Here is a 16,242-nt window from a genome sequence, read left to right as displayed (position 1 = left end):
TGCTTCTCAGACAGATGATGAGGACAAGAAATCCCATTTCAGTGAGGTTATGGGTTGCTTCCTCTGCTTGAAAAGAGGAAACACTCATTCTGCAGCTACCTGTAGAATGGAACTTAAAGAACATTGCAGTTTTGGGGTACACAGAGGACTGGGCTACTTGGCAAGAAGGTTCTATTTAGCAATCTTTTTTAAAAAAAAGCAAATTTTAATATTTATATGCTGCCCATTTGACTCAGTTGCCCCAGCCACTCTGGGGTTAGAAGTGGGACCTCCAACAAAATGTTGTGGTGTGGAGTGCTCCTGTTGAATGTTTCAGCCAGCCAGCTATGCCTTATGTCAGAATACTCCATTCCGATCCAAACTCACACACAACCAGCATGGCCACGGAGCATGTTCAGTCCCTTAAAGGATTATTATTATTATTATTATTATTATTATTATTATTATTATTATTATTATGAGAGCCAGTGTGGTGTAGTGGTTAAGAGCGGTGGACTCATAATCTGGTGAACTGGGTTCGCGTCTCCGCTCCTCCACATGCAGCTGCTGGGTGACCTTGTCACACTTCTCTGAAGTCTCTCAGCCTCACTCACCTCACAGAGTGTTTGTTGTGGGGGAGGAAGGGAAAGGAGAATGTTAGCCGCTTTGAGACTCCTTTGGGTAGTGATAAAGCGGGATATCAAATCCAAACTACTACTACTACTACTACTACTCTTCTTCTTCTTCTTCTTCTTCTTCTTCTTCTTCTTCTTCTTCTTCTTCTTCTTCTTCTTCTTCTTCTTCTTCTTCTTCTTCTTCTTCTTGCCCTCTTGGTATTTTTCTCAAAGACTTCTGCAAACCTTTGAGTTCTCCCAAGCTTGCTGATACCTCTCTCTTGTATTTGGATGGTGATGCTTTGGCTACATAATGACCCAGGACTCAGACAATGAGCTCACTTTGAGTATAGGATACAGATCGGGTATGATATAGCTACCGGTAGGCCTATCCTCCATGAAGCCAATCTTCTATATTTTTATTTGTTTTTTTAATTATTTGTCTGCACATTTATTCCCCGCCATTCTGCCAATCAACAGCTCACAGAGCAGCTCATGGTTGGAATCAACAACTAATACACAACCCAACAGAAAGTAGGATTTGAAATGTTATGGGGTACTTACGTTCAGTGAAGGGTGCGCTGGGCCTGCAAGACAGAACAGAGGCGACAGATAAATCAATCGCATTCTTTCATTCTCTGATCTCTTAGTGGTGGGAAGCAGCTACGCCACCCTCTAGGATCTAGCTAGATGCTCACCAAATAGTTGTTTGTAATATGACATCAGTGCATAGATGGTACCTGACAGAGTAACATGGGGGTAAAGAAGAACAAGCTCTGCCTGAAGGAACTGGTAGCCTAAAAGCCGGCCATGGGAAAATGGAAGACAGAGGAAAGTATGGCTGGTTAAGGTAGCGTTTGAGAACGAAGAGCTCAGTTGTGCTATCCTACTGATGTTGAGAGAGAGTTCCAAGCACAGCAGGAAGCAAGGCAGACTGGATGGAGTCACCGAATGGAACAAGAGGCCTGCGGTTCATAGGGCTGGAGGAGCTCTGACTTCACTCATTGGCTAAAAACACTGGCAGGCTGACTCATTTCACAGAAATTGCTTCGAAGGATACCTGCACATTTTGCTTGATAACTTTCTTTCTAAAAGGACTGAATGCTTATTGTTGCTACCGTATTTTTCGCTCCATAAGACGCACCTGACCATAAGACGCACCTAGTTTTAGAGGGGGAATGCAAGAAAAAAAAAATTCTTTAAAGGGAGTGCTGAGCAGAGCCTTTGTGCATCCCAGGCACTGCTCAGCGCTCCCTTTCACGAGCCGTGTGGAGCCTGTGTGCGGCGCTTGCAGGCTTTTCCCCGAGGAGAGATAGGGAGATGTGAATCACTAAAGCCATCATCTTACACAGACTGACAGTCGGGCAACTGAGCAATCATTGTAATATATTTGTAGGTGGTTTTGTATTATATTTGATACAGCTATCAATATCTGTAATGCAATATAAACATAAATAAATTTTATGCCCTTCTCCCTCCTCAGGGAAAAGCCCCCAAGAACACACGTTCCACGTGGCTCATGAAAGGGAGCGCTGAGCAGAGCCTCCCGCCTGCTTTCGCACCATAAGACGCACACACATTTCCCCTTACTTTTTAGGAGGGGAAGTGCGTCTTATGGAGCGAAAAATACGGTATTTTAAATGAAAGCTCAAGAATCTGGGGACCCTGATCAGGGACAGCAGTGAAGGCCTTTGTGGGTGCCAAATGGGTGACCCTGCCTTACAGTGCAAGAGGCATTGAGGTGCAACCCTCCTGGCTGCCACACTCCTCAGATGTCCCAACAAACGCTTTCCTGCTGAATCTTTGGGGCCCTGCAGATCTCAGAGGAAATAACTCTGGTCTGGAAATGAGTTTTGACATAGCACTCTTTTACTGCTGGGGGCTCCATGGCTGTCAACTTACAGATTTGAAAATAAGGGACCAGCAGCCTTGAAAATAAGGGACCAGCAGCCAAAATAAGGGATCAACAATTACTTTGATAAAATACATATTTTGTTACGTGCAAATGGCTTTAGATATCTATTAGGTCCTATAAATTACCATATAGCATATATTCAACACAAAAAAACAGCAACAATTTGTTGTTGACAAAGCACAGCTGGACATAGAAAGGGCCCCATTACCTTCAGTAGCTTATTTAAGGGACATCATCAATAAGGGACAGCAGTGGGACATGGCCCTGGGATAAGGGACTGTCCCGCCAAATAAGGGACACTTGACAGCTATGGGAGGCTCCCAAATGAAGATATGACTGAAAGGACAGGCAAGCTAAGTACTTACTCTGAAACTATCTCAAATGGCACCTGTCACATGGTCCTGAGAGGTGCAGGCTGCTGTCAAAAGCTCCACATCGTCACACAGAGATCAGTCCATTTCTACAGAGGAGAAAGCAAAGCACAATTAGAAACTCATCATTTCATTTACCGCAGAATCCAGAAATTAGGTTTACCAAATGGCTGCTTTTCCCCAAGCCCAACTTTGGACAGAAAACATTGCCTTGTGAATGTTTTAAGAATACTGGTATTTTTCCTGATTTTTTTTTTTTTTAGTGCACATAGTTAAAAAATATGTGCATACTAAAACACTTCCGCTTGGCAGATTTTCTGTTCCATTGTTTGGTTTGGTCGGGACTGAACATGCCTGGAGTTTTACACACATGTAGCTTGCTGCCTTTATATGCAGCAGATGAAGGTGGCCATTTTTCAACATACAATCCAGGGTATACATTCTTTGCAGTGGGTGCAAATGTGAATCACTAAAGCCATCCTCTTACACAGATTAACAGTTGGGCAACCGAGCAATCATTGTAATATATTTGTAGGTGGTTTTGTATTATATTTGATACAGCTACCAAAATCTGTAATGCAATATAAACATAAATAATTTTTAAAAACAACGGATAAACTTGTTAAGTTGCACAAAGGAGGCTACACGAGTGTAATAGTCACCTACTGTCTACTATCTGTAATGTGGGTAGGCAACCTAAGGCCCAATCACCTTCTAAATCCGGCCTGCGGATGGTCCGGGAATCAGCGTGTTTTTACATGAGTAGAATGTGTCCTTTTATTTAAAATGAATCTCTGGGTTATTTGTGGGGCATAGGAATTAATTCACCCCCCCCAAAAAAAAATCTAATCCGCCCCCCCACAAGGTCTGAGGGACAGTGGACCAGCCCCCTGCTGAAAAAGTTTGCTGACCCCTGATTCTGTAACATCAACCTCCTCCACCCCAACCTAGGACTCAGCTATACAGCTGCAAATAAAACACTGTAAGTATGCATTATACAAATTTGACAATAGATGGCGATAGTGAGCCATGGCAAATTCAATATATTTTCCAAAACGTTTTTTAAAAAAGTATTTTCACAGTGTTTTTTTTTTATATGTGTCTAGATTCCACCCTAGTTATGGCACGTTGTGAGGTTTTGTTTTGGGTTTTTTAAAAAAACAATCTTTCCAGTAATCTTGCATGGCTCATGTTCATTTCAATGAGGTTGTGCCCCAGATTCTCAGTTAGAATTAGAAGTACTTTAATTGAAAATCTAGATCACCAGCTCCACTGGGAGGAGCTCCGCTGAAATGAATGAGAGCCGAGCAGTTCATCCTAACCCTTCTCTGGCAGGAAAACCTCGCCCGTCCCCTTTTTTGATTCTCTTTCTGAAAGACTGCCACCATCCTCTTGGAGTCTGTGCAGGAAAACATCAAGCGACAGTGACTTTGGGGACCTGTTTGGCATACATTTCAGCTACACTGGAGTGGGCTGAAGCTAATGGAAGGGGTGAAGGAAGCAAGAAAAGTGCTTACATTTCCAGGCTGACTGACACAGTCCCACACAGTGCATGTCAGCTCCATTTATTTCCCAGTACTGCAAAAGTTGGCCCCAGCTGATGTAGTCACATTTAATTAACAATCCTTCCCTCTTGTTGAGTCACACTCGCAAACTGAAGGGCCTGATTTCCTTCCTATCGGACACAATTAAAGTTTCCCTTGCAGTTTATTTATTGACTCGTGAAACGGATTGAGCAGCCCAGATGACAGAAACAGCAAACTGGCCCCTCATCTCCCTATGGAACAGAATTCTTCGTTACTCAAAAGGGATAAAATGTCCAAGCTGGGTGTTCCCATTACAAAACAAAACAAAACAAAACAAAACAAAACAAAACAAAACAAAACAAAACAAAACAAAACTGTTAAGTTGTGGGTGAACATATCAGATGACACAGCGATTCTTCAAACAGCTCTTGTTTATTCACAGGCCAGAACAGAACTGAACTGAAGGGTTTAGCCAGCCTGCTTATATAGAGCTCCAGTACAACGTAACTGTAACAACTTTCTGTAACTATCCAATCACTGAACGTCACTTTCGATCCCTTATTTGCATATGCGGACCTGAACTATCGACAGTATCCCCCTGCTGGCCCAGGGTGAGAACTTCAGTACATAACAAAAACAAAACAAAACCAAAAACCACACCTGCACCTCCAATCTTCAGAAGTGAAAATTATAAACTGTGCATAAACTTCTGCCATGCATTAACAATATGCTAAGCTTGCTGGACCAAGTGTCCATCTAGCTCAGGGGTCAGCAAACTTTTTCAGCAGGGGGCTGGTCTGCTGTTCCTCAGACCTTGTGGGGGGGGCGGACTATATTTTTTGGGAAAAAAATAAATGAGAGAATTCCCACGCCCCACAAATGACCCAGAGATGCATTTTAAATAAAAGTACAAATTCTACTCATGTAAAAACACGCTGATTCCCAGACCTTCCGCGGGCCAGATTTAGAAGGCAATTGGGCCGGATCCAGCCCCCGGGCCTTAGTTTGCGTACCCCTGACCCCCAATGCTCAGACCGTCTCTGAAAGTGCAGGTTCCACAGCAATGAGGACCAATAGAACCTTCAGAACAGCACCCAGAAGGAGAGGAGGGGAGAGCGTATTTCCCTCTGTATAAGATGATATTTTTCTCCATAGAAAAAATATACACAGAATATTGCTGCAGCCGTGGCAGTTGATTTACTTTAGTGGAGAGGTATGTGTGCAATGGGTGGTACTGTGGGTTAAACCACTGAGCCTAGGACTTGCCGATCAGAAGGTCGGTGGTTTGAATCCCCGCGACGGGGTGAGCTCCCGTTGCTCGGTCCCAGTTCCTGCCAACCTCGCAGTTTGAAAACACCTCAAAGTGCAAGTAGATAAATAGGTACCGCTCCGGCGGGAAGATAAACGGCGTTTCTGTGCGCTGCTCTGGTTCGCCAGAAGCGGCTTAGTCATGCTGGCCACATGACCTGTACGCCGGCTCCCTCGGCCAATAAAGCGAGATGAGCGCCACAACCCCAGAGTCATCCGCGACTGGACCTAATGGTCAGGGGTCCCTTTACCTTTACCTTTATGTGTGCAATTGTCTGTGGTTGCGTCAAGTGGGCAGGTGGAGTTTTTGCTGTAAGCATGCAGACAAAGCTCAACAACTCTGGGCAATTTTCTCCTCAAAATTGTTTGTTGCGGTCCCAAAAAATAGGGGTCATCTTATAGATGGGGGCGTGTTATACATGGGGAAAGTAAAATAATTTTGACACATTTCTTCAGTGTGGGGTCTTAAAAACACATTTTTGAGCGTGAGGAATTCAATCTGCTGTGACCACACAACATTATTTTTGTGACTGCACAACTTTTAGCTTTGTAAGTCTACGTTTGATGAAGATGCACATAAACTGCTTTTGGAAAAACAAAGAAATTGAATTTTACCTTCTGAAAGGCAAAATATTAATACATTAATATTAATACAGTGGTACCTCATGTTACGAACTTAATTTGTTCTGGAGGTCCGTTCTTAACCCGAAACCGTTCTTAACCTGAGGCGGCCTTTCGCTAATGGGGCCTTCCACTGCCACGCGATCTCCGTTCTCATCCTGGGGTAAAATTCTCAACTCGAGGTACTACTTATTGGTTAGTGGAGTTTGTAACCCGATGTGTTTGTAACCCAAAGAGTTTGTAACCCGAGGTACCACTGTATAGTGGTACCTCAGGTTACATACGCTTCAGGTTACATACGCTTTAGGTTACAGACTCTGCTAACCCAGAAATAGTACCTCGGGTTAAGAACTTTGCTTCAGGATGAGAACAGAAATCATGCTCCGGCAGCACGGCAACAGCAGGAGGCCCCATTAGCTAAAGTGGTGCTTCAGGTTAAGAACAGTTTCAGGTTAAGTACGGACCTCCAGAACAAATTAAGTACTTAACCCGAGGTACCACTGTATATAACTGCAAGGACCTGGTAATCATTTTTAACAATTTCTACACCATTTTACACAGGTTTTACTCACCAACCAAGCAAAACTAAATTGGTAATTTATCCAAAACATCTTTTGAATTCCAAAGTCATTTCACAATTTTTTTGCACCCTCATTTGGGGAAATTGAAAGTTGAAAAATTCAACATGCCCTAGCATTGATTTCTACTCTTTCTTCTGGACTGGACAGGCAGTTTCATTGGAATTTGTCTCTTTAGATAACAGCCTTGTGCAGCTATACAGCTGCAAATAAAATGTTTCAATTGTGTTGTAAAGTGCAATATACAAACGTGACACTAGATGGAGATGGTGAGCTATGGCAAATTCAATATATTTTTCAAAACGTTTTTAAAAAAGCATTTTCACAGTGTTTTTTATGTGTGTAGATTACACCAGAATCAGTGAAAAAATAATCAAGAGCAGTTCTGACATAATCTAGCTCAGCTGTTAAGTTACATGCTTATATATTCAGATGTTGGATGAAAATGAGCAAGAAAAGCACCATTTCAGGTATATATTTTTTAAAAGTTGTAACCTTTTCCACCCCGCTCCCCCAAATAATTCTGGTACCTTGCCTCAGAATGCCTCTGACCATGTGCAAAAGTTCCTTCCCTCCAGTGCAGTAAAGTTCTTCTTTTTTTAAAAGGACATATGAAATATACTCCATATGTGTCTTATGTGTGTAAAGCCTTTTTCTTCATGTTGGGAATGAAGTCTGGAACTAAAATACTGATTGCACCCTGCAAATTGATACTAATAATTTTCTGTATGCCTCTCATTAAGAATTCCCAATACAACAACACAGTGTGCATTTGTTCATTCATAAAATGCATACTTGCACACAAATGCACACCTGAATATAATCTGTATTAACAGGACTTTTTTCTGGCACAGAATCTTCCAATTCGGCCTACACAACTGAACCTACAAGATTTTAGGGTAAAGGGTAAAGGGTCCCCTAACCATTAGGTCCAGTCGTGACCGACTCTGGGGTTGCAGCGCTCATCTTGCTTTATTGGCCGAGGGAGCCGGCGTACAGCTTCCGGGTCATGTGGCCAGCATGACGAAGCTGCTTCTGGTGAACCAGAGCAGCGCACGGAAACGCCGTTTACCTTCCCGCCGGAGCGGTACCTATTTATCTACTTGCACTTTGAGGTGCTTTCGAACTGCTAGGTTGGCAGGAGTTGGGACCGAGCAACGGAAGCTCACCCCGTCATGGGGATTTGAACCGCCGACCTTCTTATTTAGTCAGGCATCAATCCTATCTGGTCTGGATGATGCATGCCAGTCTGTAAAGAGGTTAGCAAGGAGACTGGACATAGGCTGCTCACAGATCCTGTATTATGATAGAGTCCCATGATTCTATACCAGGCATGGCCAAACTTGGCCCTCCAGATGTTTTGGGACTACAGCTCCCATCATCCCTAGCTAACAAGACCAGTGGTCAGGGATGATGGGAATTGTAGTCCCAAAACATTTGGAGGGCCAAGTTTGGCCATGCCTGTAACAGTATTAACATCTTACCACACTGACAGAATAGGACCTAGCAATAGCCTGATGGAATTTCACAGAAGCCTGACGACATCCCATCAATTCTGTGTAGGAGGCACTTTCAAGATGCCTCTTTGCAGAACAGATGTCTGACATCTGTTCCAATTTTGAGTGCCCAAGACCAGATGTTGTGGTTGCACATAAGTTGTCTCTCTCGCTCTGGGTGTTGTTCAGTCACCCTCGGTCAGCATCCTTTGAAATTGCATTTCCGTGAGGTTTTACTCTGCAGGAAGCAATTCGTAGGAGCAAATGTTGCAGCAGCAGAATACATCAATTCTCCGCATCTCAAAAAAGATATTCTAGAGCTGGGAGAGGTGCAGAAAACGAGAGCCAAAAATGGCCAAAGGAATGGAACAATTCTTTGGTTTAGAAAAAAAAATGGCAAGGGGAGGCACAGCAAAGGCATATATAATTATGCATAAGAAGGTAAAGGTAAAGGTACCCCTGCCCGTACAGGCCAGTCGTGTCCGACTCTAGGGTTGTGCGCCCATCTCACTTAAGAGGCCGGGGGCCAGCGCTGTCCGAGGACACTTCCGGGTCACGTGGCCAGCGTGACGAAGCTGCTCTGGCGAGCCAGCACCAGCGCAGCACACGGAAATGCCGTTTACCTTCCCGCTATAAAGCGGTACCTATTTATCTACTTGGACTTAAGGGTGCTTTCAAACTGCTAGGTGGGCAGGAGCTAGGACCGAAAGACGGGAGCTGACCCCGCCGCGGGGATTCGAACTGCCGACCATGCGATCGGCAAGTCCTAGGCACTGAGGTTTTATCCACAGTGCCACGCGCGTCCCTGAAAAAAATTATGCATAGTGTGGAGGAAATGGGCAAAAAGAAGTTATTTCCCTCTCCCTTTCTCATAATAATAGAATCCAATGAATCAGAATGTCAGGGAACTGACATCGGAGCCAGAGGCGGAGGGAAGGCTCCCAAGTGATGCTGGAGAAGGGCCCAGCAGGGAGAGAGGCAGCTCATCAGCTGGGGAAGGAAATCAGCGCAACACCAGGGATAAAGGGGGGCAGATGGGGGAATCGGCGAGAAGGCTCCAGGACTCTTCGCCGGACACCAGCGGGGAGAGCACGGGTCCTCCGCTACCCACACCCTCTCTGCGCAGAAGACTTCCGCGCAGGGAGAGTAGGAGGAGACTTGGCGTCAAACAGCTTTTATGCTGGAGAAGGTTTAAGAAACGCCCACTGATGGATTCTGCTAGCGACTGAGGCAGCCATGAAGTGAAGGGCTGTCCAGACAGAAAAGGTTTAACAAGGCAACATAGCCAGGAGTGGCGGCAACTTACGCACGAGCAACCCCTATATTCATTACACAGAATATTCATATAATAATATCCAATGAATAGAATACAATGAAGCAGAATAAGATTCAGGACAGGAAGTGGTGGGACAGGGAACAGTGCATAATTAAACTATGGAATTTGCCACCCTCTTAAAGGAAAAGATAAAGGGACCCTGACCATTAGGTCCAGTCACGGACGACTCTGGGGTTGCGCGCTCATCTCACTCTATAGGCCGAGGGAGCCGGCGTTTGTCCACAGACAGCTTCCGGGTCATGTGGCCAGCATGACTAAGCCGCTTCTGGCGAACCAGAGCAGCGCACAGAAACACCGTTGACCTGCCCACCAGAGCGGTACCTATTTATCTACTTGCACCGGCATGCTTTCGAACTGTTAGGTTGGCAGGAGCTGGGACAAAGCAACAGGAGCTCACCCCATCGCGGGGATTCGAACCGCCGACCTTCTGATCGGCAAGTCCTAGGCTCTGTGGTTTAACCCACAGCCACCCACATCCCTTGCCACCCTCTTAGATGGCTCAAAAAGGGGGATTATTTGACAGAGTTAGGGAATATAAAAGGTATCAACGGCTGCTCATCATGATGGCTGTATACTGCCTCGAGGATTCCTCAGTATGCAGGATGAGTGCAGCAGAGGGAGAGGGCTATTGCCAAAACTCAGCAGGGGCTGGTGCCCATGTCTCAGTGGGGTGAAATGCAGGGAGCCCAAACTGTAGGTGGAACCAGAGCCAGAGGCAGGCAGAGCAACCAACTGCAGCTTTGCCTTTGCCCTGAAGAATTTTGGGAGTGCAGTACTGAGTCTGAGGAGGAGGAAACTGACAGGAGGAACTTTTGTAAGAAGGCAGGGCAGGTGGGACAGTTAGACCAAACTCCACTGCCAAAGTTCTGCTCCTAGATGTCCTGCTTTTATCCTACCCAGAGACATCTGCATAGCCACTGCTGGAAAGAGGATACTGGACTTGATGGCCCACCTCTATGATTCTATGATTCCCCTTATTTTACGTTTTTCAGCTTGGTGCTGCGCTCTTCAGAACACATCATAAAATATCCATCCTCATGTATGTTTTGCTTTCATTTGGATTTGATACCCCACTTTATCACTACCCTAAAGAGTCTCAAAGCGGCTAACAATCTCCTTTCCCTTCCTCCCCCACAACAAACACTCTGGGAGGTGAGTGGGGCTGAGAGACTGCAGAGAAGTGTGACTGGTCCAAGGTCACCCAGCAGCTGCATGTGGAGGAGCGGAGACGCGAACCCGGTTCCCCAGATTACGAGTCTACTGCTCTTAACCACTACTTCTAATTCTATTCCTACAATGATTTCAAGATAAGATAAGCCAAAAGACCATCCGCCTAGACCAGGGGTCAGCAAACTTTTTCAGCAGGGGGCCGGTCCACTGTCCCTCAGACCTTGAGGGGGGCCAGACTATATTTTTTTTGGGGGGAGGGGGGAATGAACGGATTCCTATACCCCACAAATAACCCAGAGAAGCATTTCAAATAAAAGCACACATTCTACTCATGTAAAAACACGCTGATTCCCAGACCATCCGCGGGCCGGATTTAGAAGGCGATTGGGCCAAATCTGGCCCCCGGGCCTTAGTTTGCCTACCCATGGCCTAGGTGATACCTGCATCCTCCTCTGGCCGTAAAGATGCCTCAGCAAACTCACAAAACAGGGCATCGTAAAGGACGAGGAACGATACATCGTGTTGCTGGTCTCCAGCAGCTGCTACTCAGAGAGGCACACTAAGTCTGGAAAATGTATTAAGCTATATGGTTAATGATCACTGGTAGATTAGTCCTCCATGAATCTGTCTGATACTCACATCTTGTGGTAATGAGTTCCCTAAGTGAGTTGGATATTGTGCGAATAAGGGAGCAGTGCTATGCTCCCCCAAGGATGGCAGTTGAAGCGGTCTCTCAACTTGTGAGAGGTAACTTAGGCTGTTTTCTGGAGTGTTGAAGCAGAACCTGAAGCAAATCTTATGTTCGAGGCACATCCCTAATACTGCTCATGTGCTTTTGCCACCACCATAGAGTTTCGGAGCCGTTTCCGCAAAAATCTGGACCCCTGATTTTCAGAGAGACAGTTGTCTGTTTTTATTCCGATTCTATTTCATGAATTAGTTTAATGATATTTCCTTCTCCCCAAGCATCCCTAACATTTGTGAAGGGGTTTTAAATAGAAATCTCAGTTCCCAGGGTCCTTTGGGGGGGGGACATAACAGTTATTGATATCAGGTTTATGCCAGTTTTGTGGCATAGATAGAACTGCAACTCCCTGGAGGCATTCTCTGACCGCCCCCCCTCCCCAAATCTCTGACAGTCATGCACTGGGACTTCCACAACTTGCGTCACTGGGATATAGTTAGCTGCACCCCCTATTCACCAGCATCAACACATAATTTGCAACCTCGGAAGACTATCCAATCCTTTTACCAATCCTCCTGTTCCAGTCAGTAATACTGGAACTGGCAGAAAGAGGAGCAATTAGGGTGCCCCTCCTTTGGTTGCCATGGGAACTCAAGTCCCCATCTCTCTTGCAAAGTTTAAGTCCCAAAATTAGCTCCCAGTGTACGAGAGGCCGCTTCCTTCAAGAAACCAGAGCCCAGGTATCACAGTACAATTCTATTCTTATCCTCCCTTCTGAGCAAGGAGGTGACCTGCATGTTTTGCTGCAGGAGAAGATTTATGCAGAGAGCAGAGTCCTTGCCTTTTTAATTTCTCTTTTTCCGTTTTTGCAGTCTTGGATTCTCTTGCAGAGCTGACCTCCAGAACGGAAAGTCCTGCCCCCGAGAGAATTCCCTTTCCTCAGGACAGACCTTTCTAGCCAGTGATGTCACAGAAGGAGGTGTGAGAATAGGAACATATCCACCCTGCCAGTGGCGTAGCGTGGGGGGTGCAGGGGGGGCCGGCCGCACTGGGCGCTACATCTGGGGGTTAGGGGGCGCAAATCCACGGGTTAGGGGCGCAAATCCATGGGTTAGGGGGCGCAAATTACTTGCCTTGCCCCGGGTGCTGACAACCCACGCTACACCACTGCACCCTGCACTTCTGAATTGACAACATCACTTTTGAGCAGTTTATTGGTACAAATGTAGGAGATTATTGATATAGACGACTGAACAGTTATAGAATTAGCTGGGCCATTATTCTGTACACATGACATTCAAAGAATGTTAAGTGGGTATTTAAGACAGGATGCAGAATCTATGAGAATCAAAGCATGCTTTCATCTTTTAATTAATTTTTCCATAAAAACCCACCCGTATGCTCTTGCCACCATTCTTGCAAATAACCCCACAAAACGTATTAACACACTGTTCTTTCTTAACTACTTTGCCTGTTTCCCATATACCTGTTAGGTAACTCGTCAATGGCCTGAAAAAACTACGTAGAGAACCAGCTGTCTTCTTATCTACCAAAGCTTCTCTGTCTGCTCACCTGTAAGCAACTCTCAACACGCCACAGGTAACTAGATGAATACAAAGTTTGCCTTGACAATACAGGCATTCCATGAAGAACAAAAAATAATAAACTCCAAGCATAATTTAAAACGTCTTAAACCAAATCTGTATGTGATGGGTTTAAACACGTATGATGCACGTGTAAGTCAGCCTCACTCTTCTGATGAGTGTTTATTTCCCCAGATCTTTGCCAGTAATACTCTAGCAAATGTTAAAAGATTCCACCGTGAAGTATTAATTAAAATATTAATTAATGTATTAATATATTGCATGTTTCTCCCCTCCCTCCCAACTCCTATTTCTTGGGCAAATTGCTGTGCTCTGCATGGTTGTGGCAACTTGTTTTTAAATGGGCCAGCCTAGTGAATGTTGGTGACCATCAAAACTGGTGGTGCTCAAAAGCTCACTCCCAGCTCCATTTTCATGTTTCTTGCCAGGACACCTACTTGTTTCACTCCAGTTCCTGTCACTGATGTTCCTCCCAACTCTCCCACCTCCCAAGTCCACCTGCAATTCTCTCCTACGTAAGGATGCTTTTTAAAATTGAAGGATGAGGAACCTGCGGCCCTCCAGACATTGTGGACATGGCTAACGGTCAGGGATTATGGGCGCTGTAGTCTAATAACATTTGAGGGTGACAGGTTCCCAGCCCTGCTGTAAATGATCATGTTTCTGCCAAATGTGTATGTAGGTAAAGCCTTCTCATTATACTGAGTCTGTCCATGCTGAGAAGTAATCATCTGTTCATTCTGTAGAACGTCAGTGAGCGGTTGGCTTTTCTGCCACTTATAAACAGTCTGGGGAAAACTGGTTCCTGTGCAGATAGATTATGTTGGGGCTGGTTTTCTAATTGTACGATAACAATGTTTTCCAGACTATACAGCTTCAACCAGCAATTTTTTTTTTAATTGAGCAGGAATATCCAATGGTACACAATGTTTTTCGTATTGTTGTAAGCCGCTGTGATGAATACCTTTATGATATTTTATACATAAAATAAAAATGAACCAGCTTTCTCAATGAAAACAGGCAGTTTTACAGAAGGCCCTTGCCAGAGCCTACAAGCAATAGAAGCAACATTATGCTACAAGTCCCTTTCATCTGATGCAGAAGAAGGAATGAAGTTCTTAAGTGGAATAACCCATGAATGAGAAAGTGCAGGGCTTGGTGGGGGTGTCTGCTCTCAGTGGTCCTCCTTCTCTTCCCTCAGGCCCTCCTGCAAAGATACACAAAATTCCTGAAGTGCCTTTGTGTTACTGCTGGTATGGCTCCTGGGGGCTGAGCCCTTTTACCCATGGTAGATGCTGGGAGCCTACCATGGTGTGGTATGGCTCCTGTGCATAGCTGTCAACCGTCCCTTATTTGGCAGGAAAGTCCCTTATCCCAGCGCTGTGTCCCGCTGCTGCCCCTTATTGATGATGTCCCTTAAATTTCCCGGGTTTCAAAGGAAGCAGCTCCTCTCCCTCCCTCCCTGCTAGCCAGGGAGGAGGGAGGCTCCAACTGTGTTGCTTGGCTGTGTTGCTCACCCAATAAGGAGTCTCAAGAACGACTGGGGGGTGGGGTTTGCATGCTTTGTGCCGATCTAATCGGCCGCGTTGCCTGGGGACTCGCCTTTGCTCAGCGCTTCCCAGGGAAGAGGTGATGGTGGTTTTCCTTGCTGCATCCCCTTTGCCGGGTTGCTGTGCTGTGGGAACAACCACTGGAGGCTTCGTTTGGCTGCTGGCTGGGCTTTCTGCCTTTGGCTCGGAGGGGCTCAGAAGTTGAACATACCTGTGCCCAGAAAATCCCTTATTTTGGCTGCTGATCCCTTATTTTTGAGGCTTCTGGTCCCTTATTTTCAAATCTGTAAGTTGACAGCTATGCTCCTGTGGCCAGCTCCTTCTCCTCCTGCCACGGAGGGGAAGGAGGGTCTGTGGGATGTGAAACACAAGAGCATTCAAGTACAACATCCCTAGAGTGGACATAAAAGGGGATGTCTGGACCAGCCAGTCAGAACTTCCTGTTTCTCCTAAGCTGGGACAGACTTCCTCTGCATGTGACTAGAGGTGGGCGTGGCCTCACCTGCCCAGGTAACAAAAGAGCAGGACTGGTCAGCCATCTCTCTCTCTCTCTGACCACATTCGTCAAAGGAGCAACATCTGCTTAGCCTAAGATGCTAAAGGGACTGTTTCCTTATGGGATAGTTTCCAGGTATATTACTTTTCTAACTTAACTCTGCCTTCTGGGATCCATTTGTGAACAGAATGTGAGTGAGTAAACTCTTTTTATACTTTTATAGAAGACTGTGTTGTGTCTATCTTTTTATGAGGGACTAAAGGGGAAATTAGCAATGAAACCTATTATAGAGGCTTTAGCAAGCCTGAGCAAACACATCCGCTGTGCAAGTTTAAAAGGGGGAATGTTACTCTGCTAAATTGTAGAACTTGTTAACATAAGTTGGATAGGATATAATCAAACAATATATCCTCTCCTGCATCCCTGAACATTCCCACAGGGCAAAAGCAGCCTCCCAGCCACGTTCGGCTCCACCCCGCTGGCTCCTCCCGACCTCACACACGTGGCGTGGTCCTCCCAATCCTTTGGTGCTTCTGGTCAGCACCCTTCTGTGGTGGTCTGAGCCCAGATTCGCAAGTTGCTTCCAGCCCATGATTGTGCCACACTAGGCATGGCTAAGCCAGTCTCCTGATGCCTAATTTAATTCAATCCACTAGGCAAATCTGAAAGGATATCTGTGGCAAGGAAAGCAAAGGCATCAGGTGAGACTCCAGTGAGGTGAGAAGGTGCCAAATAATCCCTTTGGTTAAATAGACTGAAACCTTGGCCCTGTGGCATGCTCTGCAGAAGATGACTCGGTTGCAGCTGGACCCATTCAGATCCAGTCTGAGCTGGATTGCATTAAGGCAAGAGTCCCTCATTGGCACTCACAGCTGCTCAGCCAAAAGGCTGAGGCCTTGGGCTGCAGCCAGTGCTTTCATTACCTCTGCCTTTCTCTTTTTAAAAGCACTTATCCAAATGCCTTCCTCCTCTTCTCTGCAACCTAAGGGGAAG

General features: G+C 45.6%; 2 protein-coding genes across 2 annotated transcripts in view; one reads left to right on the top strand and one right to left on the bottom strand.

The window, feature by feature from the left end:
• Positions 1–16,242, top strand: part of LOC310708593 (podocin-like) — a 671,219-nt gene that overhangs the window by 467,467 nt on the left and 187,510 nt on the right. The window lies entirely within an intron of this gene.
• Positions 1–16,242, bottom strand: part of FAM163A (family with sequence similarity 163 member A) — a 102,493-nt gene that overhangs the window by 10,964 nt on the left and 75,287 nt on the right. The window contains exons 2-3 of the mRNA XM_083507269.1: positions 2,874–2,968; positions 1,158–1,180 (exon numbers count right to left, since the gene is read on the bottom strand). The gene's annotated coding sequence lies outside the window, so the exon portion shown is untranslated. The remainder of the gene's footprint in view (positions 1–1,157; positions 1,181–2,873; positions 2,969–16,242) is intronic.

This window comes from Podarcis liolepis, assembly GCF_965112155.1.
Source record: "Podarcis liolepis genome assembly, chromosome: 6".
NCBI lineage: Eukaryota > Metazoa > Chordata > Lepidosauria > Squamata > Lacertidae > Podarcis > Podarcis liolepis.
Note: the sequence above shows the minus strand (reverse complement) of the source record. Positions and strands in the feature narration are given on the sequence as shown.